Raw genomic sequence first — 10,135 nt, forward strand, 5'->3', positions numbered from 1 at the left:
TTAATTCGAACTCGACAACTAAAATGTTGGGGGCAAAATAATTTGTATCACGCGTTGTCTGAGAAAAATCGTGCGCGAGGTTATAATTCAATTTATTCTTGAGCACGCTGTTTCGAAGACAAAATCGCGTATACATTCGCAGATATTGTTTCGGCTAATTTCGGTCGAATCACGCAGAATAAACTGTCAGTACCGAAATCATTTTAATTCGGTCTGTTTGCTTCTCGCTTAGATGTACACCTTCAGATATAAATAACTGATCAAAATTCATAAGAGTTTCGGTACAAAATAAAGCAGATCAAGTTAATTAGAACCGTGACATTAAGATCAAACTAGGAGTAATTGTTGTGCAAAATACAAATCGGAGAGGTGATTAGATATTAATTAAGTAAAACAAAAATAGAAGATAAACCTCTCACCGCTCAACCATTTTCTTATTTTATGCCATCGCATTTTCCTGGATTTCTCCTGTACACGTGCTATCCTTATCCTCTCCGCTACTTTATCCTCTCGTGCCTTCTCCTCAAGCGATGATTTCCAGCGTCTGCTCTGGTTGTTTCTGTGGATCACCAGCACACCGCCTGGACACTTGCTCTCAGCGCTCCAGATATTCCAGCCGACGCGCTGGATGGAAAAATCTGGTCGTCTGGCCTTATCCCGCCGCTCACCGCCGGTGAAGATTCCGCCGTCGTCATCCCAATGCCGCTCAAGCCACCACCCTTGAGCTCCTACAAATCCCTCTACTGGCGCTTTCTCTAGCTCGCTCGAGTCCCTCCGTCGCGCCCTGCGTTTGCCATCGACGCGCGCCGATTTCTCAAGACCCCTCCATGGCGTTCTTCCCTGTGCAGGTCGCCCAGCTCCCAGCCCTGGCACGCACCCCTCTCCTTCCTCCCTGCTCCACTGTGCCGAGCCCTCCCATGGAGTCTTGCCGAGTTCGCCCAGCCCATGTGCCTGCGCGTCTCTGCCCGGCGTTCCTCTCTTGGTCGCCGAGCTACCTCTCCCGCGGTTCCTGGTTTTCCATGGCGCCCAGCCTCAGCTCGCGCCCAAGCTCCTGCGCGTCCCCCTGTTTTTCTCTCTCGTGGCTCTCTCTGCTCTGCTCCCATGGCGGCCGAGCTCTCTGGTGCCGCGTCTCCCTGCTCGCTCGCGCTCTGCCGAGCGGCTCTACCTGCGCGCGTCCCTCAGTCCCTGCTCGGATTCGGCCCTGTGCGCGTGCAGCTCGAGCTCGGATTGGTCCTTGATTCACTGTGTCGTGAAGTCTGCGCGCCGCGCGCGCCGCTCCCCGAGCTCGCCTAAATCAGACAGGGCCTCCCTCAGCTCACGCCCAGCCGAAATTCCCTGTGCGCGCCTCTATTCATGGCCGTGGTGATGTTGTGGCGTGGCGACAGCGTGCGCGTCGCGACAGCCGTCCCGGCCGCGGAGCAATCCGTGCCATAGAGTTCGCCAACGTTCGGTTACCAGTTCGACTATCGTCGCTATTGCGCACGCTCGTACTCGCTATCTCCTGCTCGACCCCGTCGTCGAGCTTCGCCTGGCCAGTCGTCGTGTGTGCTCGCGCTTAGTTGCGCTTGCCTGCATCCGCGTCGTTCTTTAACTTAGTGCTAGACTGCGTCCGTTTGGCTCTAGCTCGCTCACTATTAGCGCTCGTGTCGGCCACACAAAACCTCGACGTCGAACGTACTGTTCTACGCAAGACAGGCCCGCGTCATCATCATTCTTGCTGTGGATTGTCGAGTCTAACGTCTCGACAACAACCGCATCCACGACTCCGCCGTTCCAATAATTTTACCGTACCGCCCTTCAAATCCAAGTCCTCGCCCATAGGATCGTCGTTGACCTTGCGACTTCAGCTCGAGTTAATTATGGTAAGTTGATATATTATTCCCGTCAACTAAATAAATGGTAGGATTAAATAGAAGAATTGATTGCGATGATTCTCTTGTTTATTACTCGATGTTGAGAATAAATTGAATTTTAGGTTTATGTGATAAGTATATTGGTAGATATATATGATACACAGGTTAACCGGTAAATTAGTTTAGAAAGTTAATAAAAGTTCTTCTATCAAATTTTATAAGTATTAGATGTCCAAAATTGTGAAGTTAAAAGTTATAAGTCGTTTAGTGTGTTCTCTAGACTAGGTCTGATATTTTATGTGTTGATCAATTTCATGCTTGGAATGGATGTTGATTTCTACCTCGACTGTTTAGTTAGGTTGTAAGAACATGATTGTCGTAAGTAACAATATATCGATAACTAGTGTACGTAAGGTCTCGTCATTAAATAGGTTATTTCTCTTTTGCGTAGCATCGTAATATCTAGTGTTATTGTTCTTTATATGCATTCATATGCATAATGCATTTCATTCAGGACGATAAATAATCGCGTGATGCGGAAAAGATGACCCAAGTCGACCCCAAGCGCGGGCTAACCCGCAGGATGATGCTGATGAACGGAACTGAAGATGGATAATCTGACGACACTAACCTAGTGTTACTCAGGCAAGCCCCGGTGCATTTGCCACCTTCCTTGATGTTTTTAAAATCTTTCTCACTTGCTTGATGCATTAGGTGATAGGAGTTGATTGATAAAACAATTCCTGCATTACCTTCCTTGAATTCGATTACCTTCCTTGACCACCCGTTTTACAAAAGATTTTGATGCTTAGCCTTGCTTTAGAAAATAAAATGTTTTGTTTTTACAAAATATGATGTGGCAAAGGTGGGTGGGATGTTTTCGAAAATAAAGCTTGGTGGTGGATCTGTCAAAGGCCTTGATGGATTCAACATCGGAAAAGATGTACCTCTGCCAGGTACCAAGTTTTTTGGGTTGAAATGAATAAGCTGAGACCGGGCGGGTGACTTGCACGAGAAGAGAGTCTCGGTGTAGTGTCTCCGTCTGAGTCGATTAAGGACCGTCTCGATGTAGGCTTGATGATCGAGGACCCTTTAACTGGTCACATGCCTCGTCATGGGTAAGCCTTGCCTCGGGCAGACTAAGGCCAGAATAAGATAACACGAAATGGGTGTGGAGCGGTGGCGAGAGTAGCGTGTACCCTCCGTGGCAAGAGGCTGGACGGTGGTGTATCTGTGCTCTCGGTTTGCGTGAACCTGATCTGGTCTTAAGAACCCCGGTGGCGGGTTGACATATGCAAGGGTTAAGTGCTACATATGTCGTGTGATTGGAGATCCTCAGCTGAGTATAATCGATTCGGATCGCCGTACCTTCGCGGTTATGAAGACTTGGTCACTGCCCTACACGTAGCATTCCACTAAAGATGATGGGTTTTTGTTAAGAAATTGGCTAGTGCAGGACCAGTGATTGAACTAGGGTAGAAAGAACTCTAGTTACAGGTAATTGTACTTAACTTGACAAATAAAATTGGATTTTTAAGGATCCACTTTAGTAAGCATTTCTGCAAAACAGAGTCTTTGATTATTGAAAAGCCTTACCTTGACTCCCATATAACCAGCATACCCTTGAGAGTCTTTTCTTTAGTCGGGTAAGACTTGCTGAGTAATTCCATACTCAGGGTTTTATTCCCTGTTGTTTTTCAGGTTCTAACTTTGTGCTGTTGTTGATGGTGTTAAGTGCCGGTGGGCTCGGCCTTCTTATAAGTCTAAGTAACCCTTCTATACTTCTTATTGAGGATGATCCCTTGAGCTAGCATATATATTTCAAACTTATACTTTTGTAATCACTCCGATAAACTAATGTAAATTTTTTGTAACCTGTAAAATTTGGTAGTAAGATTTCCGCTGCAACAATATTGGTGTGTGTGATTTGTGTTACTTAATCCCGCGGTTCTGGTTGAAAGTGGTTTATCCGATGTCCTTGGGGCAATCGGACAGATCCTGTTGAGTTATCTGGTGCACATGCATGGCTGTCTGAGGTCTTTGGGACAAGGACAGGTGCATGTGGGCCCAATAACTTGGAGGTTCTGCCACAGGCTTCTTGCTTGGTTATGCATCAAATGCGCATGGATATCGTGTTTTCAACAATACCACCGGTCTTGTTGAAATAGCGATAGACGTGACATTTGATGAGTCTAATGGCTCGCAAGGGCATGTTTCTAATGACACTGCAGGAAATGAAGAACTACCTTGTGAGTAGGGGTGGGCGTTTGGGTTACCCGAAATTTTCGGGTTGGGTAATTCGGGTTTTTAAAATTTCGGGTTTTGAGAATCGATACCCGAAATTACAACGGGTTTTTCAATACCCGAAAATTCGGGTACCCGGAATTTCGGGTTCGGGTTCGGGTATTCCCGAACTACCCGAACTATTGTGTTGGCTTCATAAAAACACATACATCCTATTAAATTAGTATAAAATATAGTTTGAATAATGATATACATGGATATATAAAACACAAGAAATCTACAATCACAAGTTATGCACACTTACACATAATTATAGATGTACAAATTAAATATTAAGCATGACATGAGTACATGACACATGAAAGTTCGGGTAATTCGGGTATTTCGGGTACCCGATTGTGATACCCGAATTACCCGAAATAATTTCGGGTTTTGCAAGTTGCTACCCGAAATTCCTGAACAAAATTCGGGTTTCGGGTATTTCGGGTTCGGGTTCGGGTATTCCGGGTTCGGGTTTCGGGTTACGGGTTTTTTGCCCAGCCCTACTTGTGAGGCCATAAAGAAACTTGCAATAGGTGAAGTGAGACCTCAAGAAAAGGATGATGAGGAAGGAACTTTCTGGATGACCAATGAGGTTGTTGATGTGGGTGCAAAGGTGGTGAGTGACAAAGTCTCCACCCAAGCAAACCCATCAACCTCAAGTCATCCAAGCCATGAACAAAATCATCAAAGGATGCCAACAGTGGTAGAAGATGAACACGAAAGTATTGATGGTGGAGTGCCTCTTGATCAAGTGAATGATGAGGAGGAGCAAATACAAAGACAACCATCAGTGCCTCATCCTAGAGTCCATCATACAATTCAAAGGGATCATCCGGTGGACAACATCCTGGGTAGCATCAGGAGAGGGGTAACAACTCGATCTCGTTTAGCTAATTTTTGTGAATTTTACTCGTTTGTTTCCTCTCTTGAGCCACTTAAGGTTGAAGAAGCATTGGGTGATCCGGATTGGATAATTGCCATGCAAGAGGAGTTGAACAACTTCACCCGGAATGAAGTCTGGTCCTTAGTCCAAAGACCCAAACAAAATGTGATTGGGACTAAATGGGTCTTTAGGAACAAACAAGATGAACATGGCGTGGTTACAAGAAACAAAGCACGGTTGGTTGCCCAAGGCTACACTCAAGTGGAAGGACTTGATTTTTGTGAAACATATGCGTCGGTAGCAAGGTTAGAATCAATTAGAATATTAATTGCCTATGCAACTAACCATGATTTCAAGCTATATCAAATGGATGTCAAGAGCGCATTTCTAAATGGACCACTACAAGAGAGGGTATATGTGGAGCAACCACCGGGTTTTGAAGATCCAAAGAAGCCAAATCATGTTTATCTACTTCACAAGGCACTCTACGGGCTTAAACAAGCCCCTAGAGCTTGGTATGACTGTCTTAAAGATTTTTTAATTAAGAATGGGTTTACAATAGGAAAAGCTGACTCTACATTATTTACTCGCAAAGTTGACAATGAATTATTTGTGTACCAAATATATGTTGATGACATTATATTTGGTAGTACTAATGAAAAATTTTGTGAAGAGTTTAGCAAAGTAATGACAAACAGGTTTGAGATGTCTATGATGGGCGAGCTTAAATACTTCCTGGGATTTCAAGTCAAACAGCTCAAGGAAGGTACTTTTCTATGCCAAACCAAATATACACAAGATATGCTCAAGAAGTTTGGCATGGAAAAAGCAAAACACGCCAAGACTCCAATGTCATCAAATGGACATCTCGACCTAAATGAGGAAGGTAAACCTGTAGATCAAAAATTATATAGATCAATGATAGGATCACTGCTTTACTTATGTGCATCTAGACCTGATATAATGTTGAGTGTTTGCATGTGTGCACGTTTTCAAGCAAACCCTAAAGATTGTCATCTTGTAGCAGTTAAGAGAATTCTAAGATACTTAGTTCACACCCAAAACCTAGGATTATGGTATCCCAAAGGCTCCCTTTTCGATTTACTTGGCTATTCTGACTCAGATTATGCCGATTGCAAAGTAGATCGAAAAAGCACTACTGGGACTTGCCAATTCCTTGGGCGATCCTTAGTATCATGGAGTTCCAAGAAACAAAATTGTGTTGCACTTTCCACTGCAGAAGCTGAGTACATAGCAGCTGGGGCATGTTGTGCACAGTTGTTATGGATGAAGCAAACCCTTAGAGATTTTGGTTGTGAGTTTAATAAAATTCCACTTTTGTGTGACAATGAGAGTGCCATAAAACTTGCAAACAATCCAGTGCAACACTCTAGAACAAAACATATTGACATCAGACACCATTTCTTGAGAGACCATGAAGCCAAAGGAGATATCGAATTGTTTCATGTGAGCACCGAAAATCAACTAGCCGATATCTTCACAAAACCTCTCGATGGGACTAGGTTTTGCTTTCTTAGGAGTGAATTAAATATCTTGGATTCTCGTAACTTAACTTGAAAACGGACACATAGATTGTTTAATTCACCATTTTTGATTAATAGTTTTAAAGCTTTGTGATAATCTTTCAAAACTTCGTGGAAATGTTAAAATTCGAATGAATTTTAGTCCTAAGATTTTTTTACAACTTTTCACTTGAAGCTCAACTGGCTTAGCCAGCTGAACTTTCTAGTTCAGCTGGAGGAGGCCAGCTGAACTTCAGCTCACCTGCTTTTAACCAGATTTTACCAGGACCATCCTGGTCAAAACCGGTTGAACCGGCATTGTAGACCGGTTGAACCGGTCTCTGACCGGTCAGTGCAGTTCTGTCCGCGCAGGTCTCTGAGCTGCAGCTTTTTCAGTCGCGCAGTATTTTTCTTTGTTTTTCCGCATAGCATGCCATGCAGAATCTTTTTTCTTTTTAACCGGTCGCATCCTGCAGGGCGCGCAAATTTTATTTTGGGGCTGTCTGGTCACAGCCGAGCAGCAGCGTCAGGCGCGCGAAATATATTTTTTTTGGACCGGTCGCATCCACTCTGCAGGGCGCGCAGAATCTTTTTCTTTTTGACCGGTCGCTTCCACTCTGCAGGGCGCGCAGATTATTTTTTTTGGGTGTCCGCTTGCTGCCGCTCAGCAGCGTCAGGCGCGCAGTGACCTGTCCGGTCGCTGTCTGGTCAGTTTTGACAGCTCGCGCAGCAATTTTTTTAACCAGTCGCTTCTGCATAGCTTTGTCAGCCCCCGCGCCAGAAATTTTTTTTATCCGGTCACAGCCGAACAAGCGTGTCAGGGCGCCATGCAGAATCTTTTTTTTTGCCACAGCCACGCTCAAGTGCAGGGCACGCAGAAATTTTCTTTTGCGCAGCTTTTTCGGTCGCTGCGCAGCAAACCTTCTTTTGCTGTCCGGTCGCATCGTCGCTACGCAGCAAACCTTTTTTTTGGCTGTCCGGTCGCCTCCGCGCAGCAGTCTGCTCGCACAAAATTATTTTTTTTGGGCCGCGCAGCTTTTTCTTTTGCCGTCCGGTCTCATCTGCGCAGAACTTTTTGACTTGTGTGACGCATGGAATCTCTGCAGTACACTTTTTCAGAATCCTGCGTCAGAAATTTGAATTTTTGGCGTCTTCCCTCTGCTGTTTCTGGCTCTCTGACCACACTGGTCAGAACCAGTTGAACTGGCCCATGGAGGCGGTTGAACCGGTCCTGAGGACCAGCTCAACTGCCTATATATATTTGTCACTCCACTTCTCTTCTCCCACTCCTTCCACTCTCGCCTTAGTCGCTTCACAACATTTAGAGCCTTCTCTCTCACACACCTCAACCGGTTCACAGTTTCAAAACCTTTTCAATCATGGTGCGTCGTCGCAATCCTTCCGTGATTGAGTTTAGCAGCGACTCGGACGAGATTCAGGAGGAATCTCCCGTACCCTCTCCTCCGCCTCGTCGCTCCCTCTCTAAGAGAGGACGTGGCTCTGGTAGGATGGATGGAGAGGGTTCTTCCATGCCCTCGCAGCCGACTCGCGGGAGACGCCAAAAGGTTGGCGCCTCTCGTCCTCGTCGTAGCACGTCTTCCTCTGGGTATGCTCCCTGCCAAGAGGAGGATGGGGCTTTCGACGACTTCGTCGACCTTCCGGCGCCAGATGCTCTCTACGTCACCGGACTGCACATGCATCCGGCGAACGTCACCCGCGATCCGCATGAACCTCCCGTCGACTTCTCTCTGAAGGGAATAGACACCCTTCAGCGCCTGAGGTTCACCAACCCTACTCTCACTCCTCGTCATCCTGGTGTCCAGGACCCTCGGTTCTGGAATCTTTTCCAGGCTGACTTCTACAATTCTGTCATTCTTTCCAAGAAACACCCAGTCGTCGGACATAGGTTTATAGACTGGGAGGGTTGTGAGAATATGGGAGATGCTGACATGACGTCAGCTCTCCAAAACTTAGAGAGAAAGGGGTTACGAAACATTATGACCATGGAATACCCCTGGAACGACGAGGTGGTAGCTCAGTTTTATGCCACCCTCTGGATAAAGAAAGTAGATGAGGAAGCTGATGGGTATGATTACCCAGTCATGTATTTCTTCATCCAGGGTAACTGGCACAAAGTCAGTTATCGTCATTTTGCCCATATTCTGGGCTTCTCTAATGCAGATATTCAGGGCAGCAACATGCGAGTGCATAACATTCGGCTGCCCATGCGGGAAGAGACGAAATTTATTCATGTCTCTAATGAGCGGGAGTTCTGGACGACCGCTAACATGCATAGGTACTACAGGTACCTTAATTCTTTGTCCAGGATGACCGTTCTCCCGAAGGGCAGAAATCAAATGAACGTCCTTGGGGAGAGTCGAGTCTTCCTCCTCCTCCTTGCTCCAAACAGTCTCGCCCGCATCAATGTGTTTGACATGATCTGGGAAGAGAACGTCCGTGCTTCCTGGTCTCCTCTTAGAGGGTGTCTTCATGCACCCTTTATCATGAAGATGATCGAAGTGGTCACCCAGACCCACTTCGAAAAACCCGTCAAACACTCCCGCTATGTACCCTACTGGGTTGATTCCTCCAACCCAGCTGCTCGTACGAAGCGGGCTCCCTCAGGGTCTGGAGGCCCTGCCTCGTCCACTGAGCCACCTCCCCAGCCTCCCCAACATCCATCTTCCTCTCGCCCCGCTGCTGCCTCGCGTCCCTCTCCTGGCCGCGGATCTCCCATGCCACGTGCTCGTGGTCGTGGTCGAGGTCGTGGCCGAGGGATGGGTGCTCGCTTGGTCCATGGGTTTGCGACATTCTTCTCCATGTGCCGCAACATTTCTGCTGATGTCCATGAGGTGGCACGGCGTCAGCGGGAGACTGACGACAATCTTCGTCGTCAAGCTTCCACCATGGGCATGCCTTTTGTCCCTCGCTCGCCTGACGTGCCTCTCCATCCTCCTCCCCCGGAGATCAATGAGTGGCACCAGCAGGCCTACGGGGTGCCATTTATGTCTGCAGACGATGAAGAAGAAGAAGCCTATGTTGATGATCGCGAGGAGTTTGCCCTGCCTCCCTACCATGGGGATCCGGGTCAATCATCCTCTCACCCTCCGCCTCCCTACCCGGGTCCGGGACCCATTCATGGTGACCCTAGGCCATCCGGCTCTGGTTACCATCACCACCCTCCACCTCCTCCTGATCATCGTACATCTTCGGCATCTGTTTTTTCTACGGCTGATGAGCCACCTCGGGACTCCACATTTGAGGAGGACGTGATGAGGACCCTCTTCCCTAACTACACTTCATACCCTCCATCATATCCTCCGTCATATCCTCCTCCTGGAGGATATTGATTCATGTATCCTTGTCTCTCTCTCTGTTTTTGGTACTTGTTGCTAAAAAGGGGGAGAAAATCCTACCTCTAGTTTGTGGTTCTTTCGGTTTTCTTTTGGATTATTTTTGTTTTGGCCACTGTTGTGGCTTGTATCCTCTTACCATTGTATGAAATAAAACTGTTGGGTTGTTATTCAAAGTAATATGATGGTCTTCTGGCCATCATCTTTTGTCCTATCAGTTTGTAATGACTACTCTGC

Source organism: Zea mays, chromosome 8, assembly GCF_902167145.1.
Source record: "Zea mays cultivar B73 chromosome 8, Zm-B73-REFERENCE-NAM-5.0, whole genome shotgun sequence".
In the NCBI taxonomy this organism is placed as follows: domain Eukaryota; kingdom Viridiplantae; phylum Streptophyta; class Magnoliopsida; order Poales; family Poaceae; genus Zea; species Zea mays.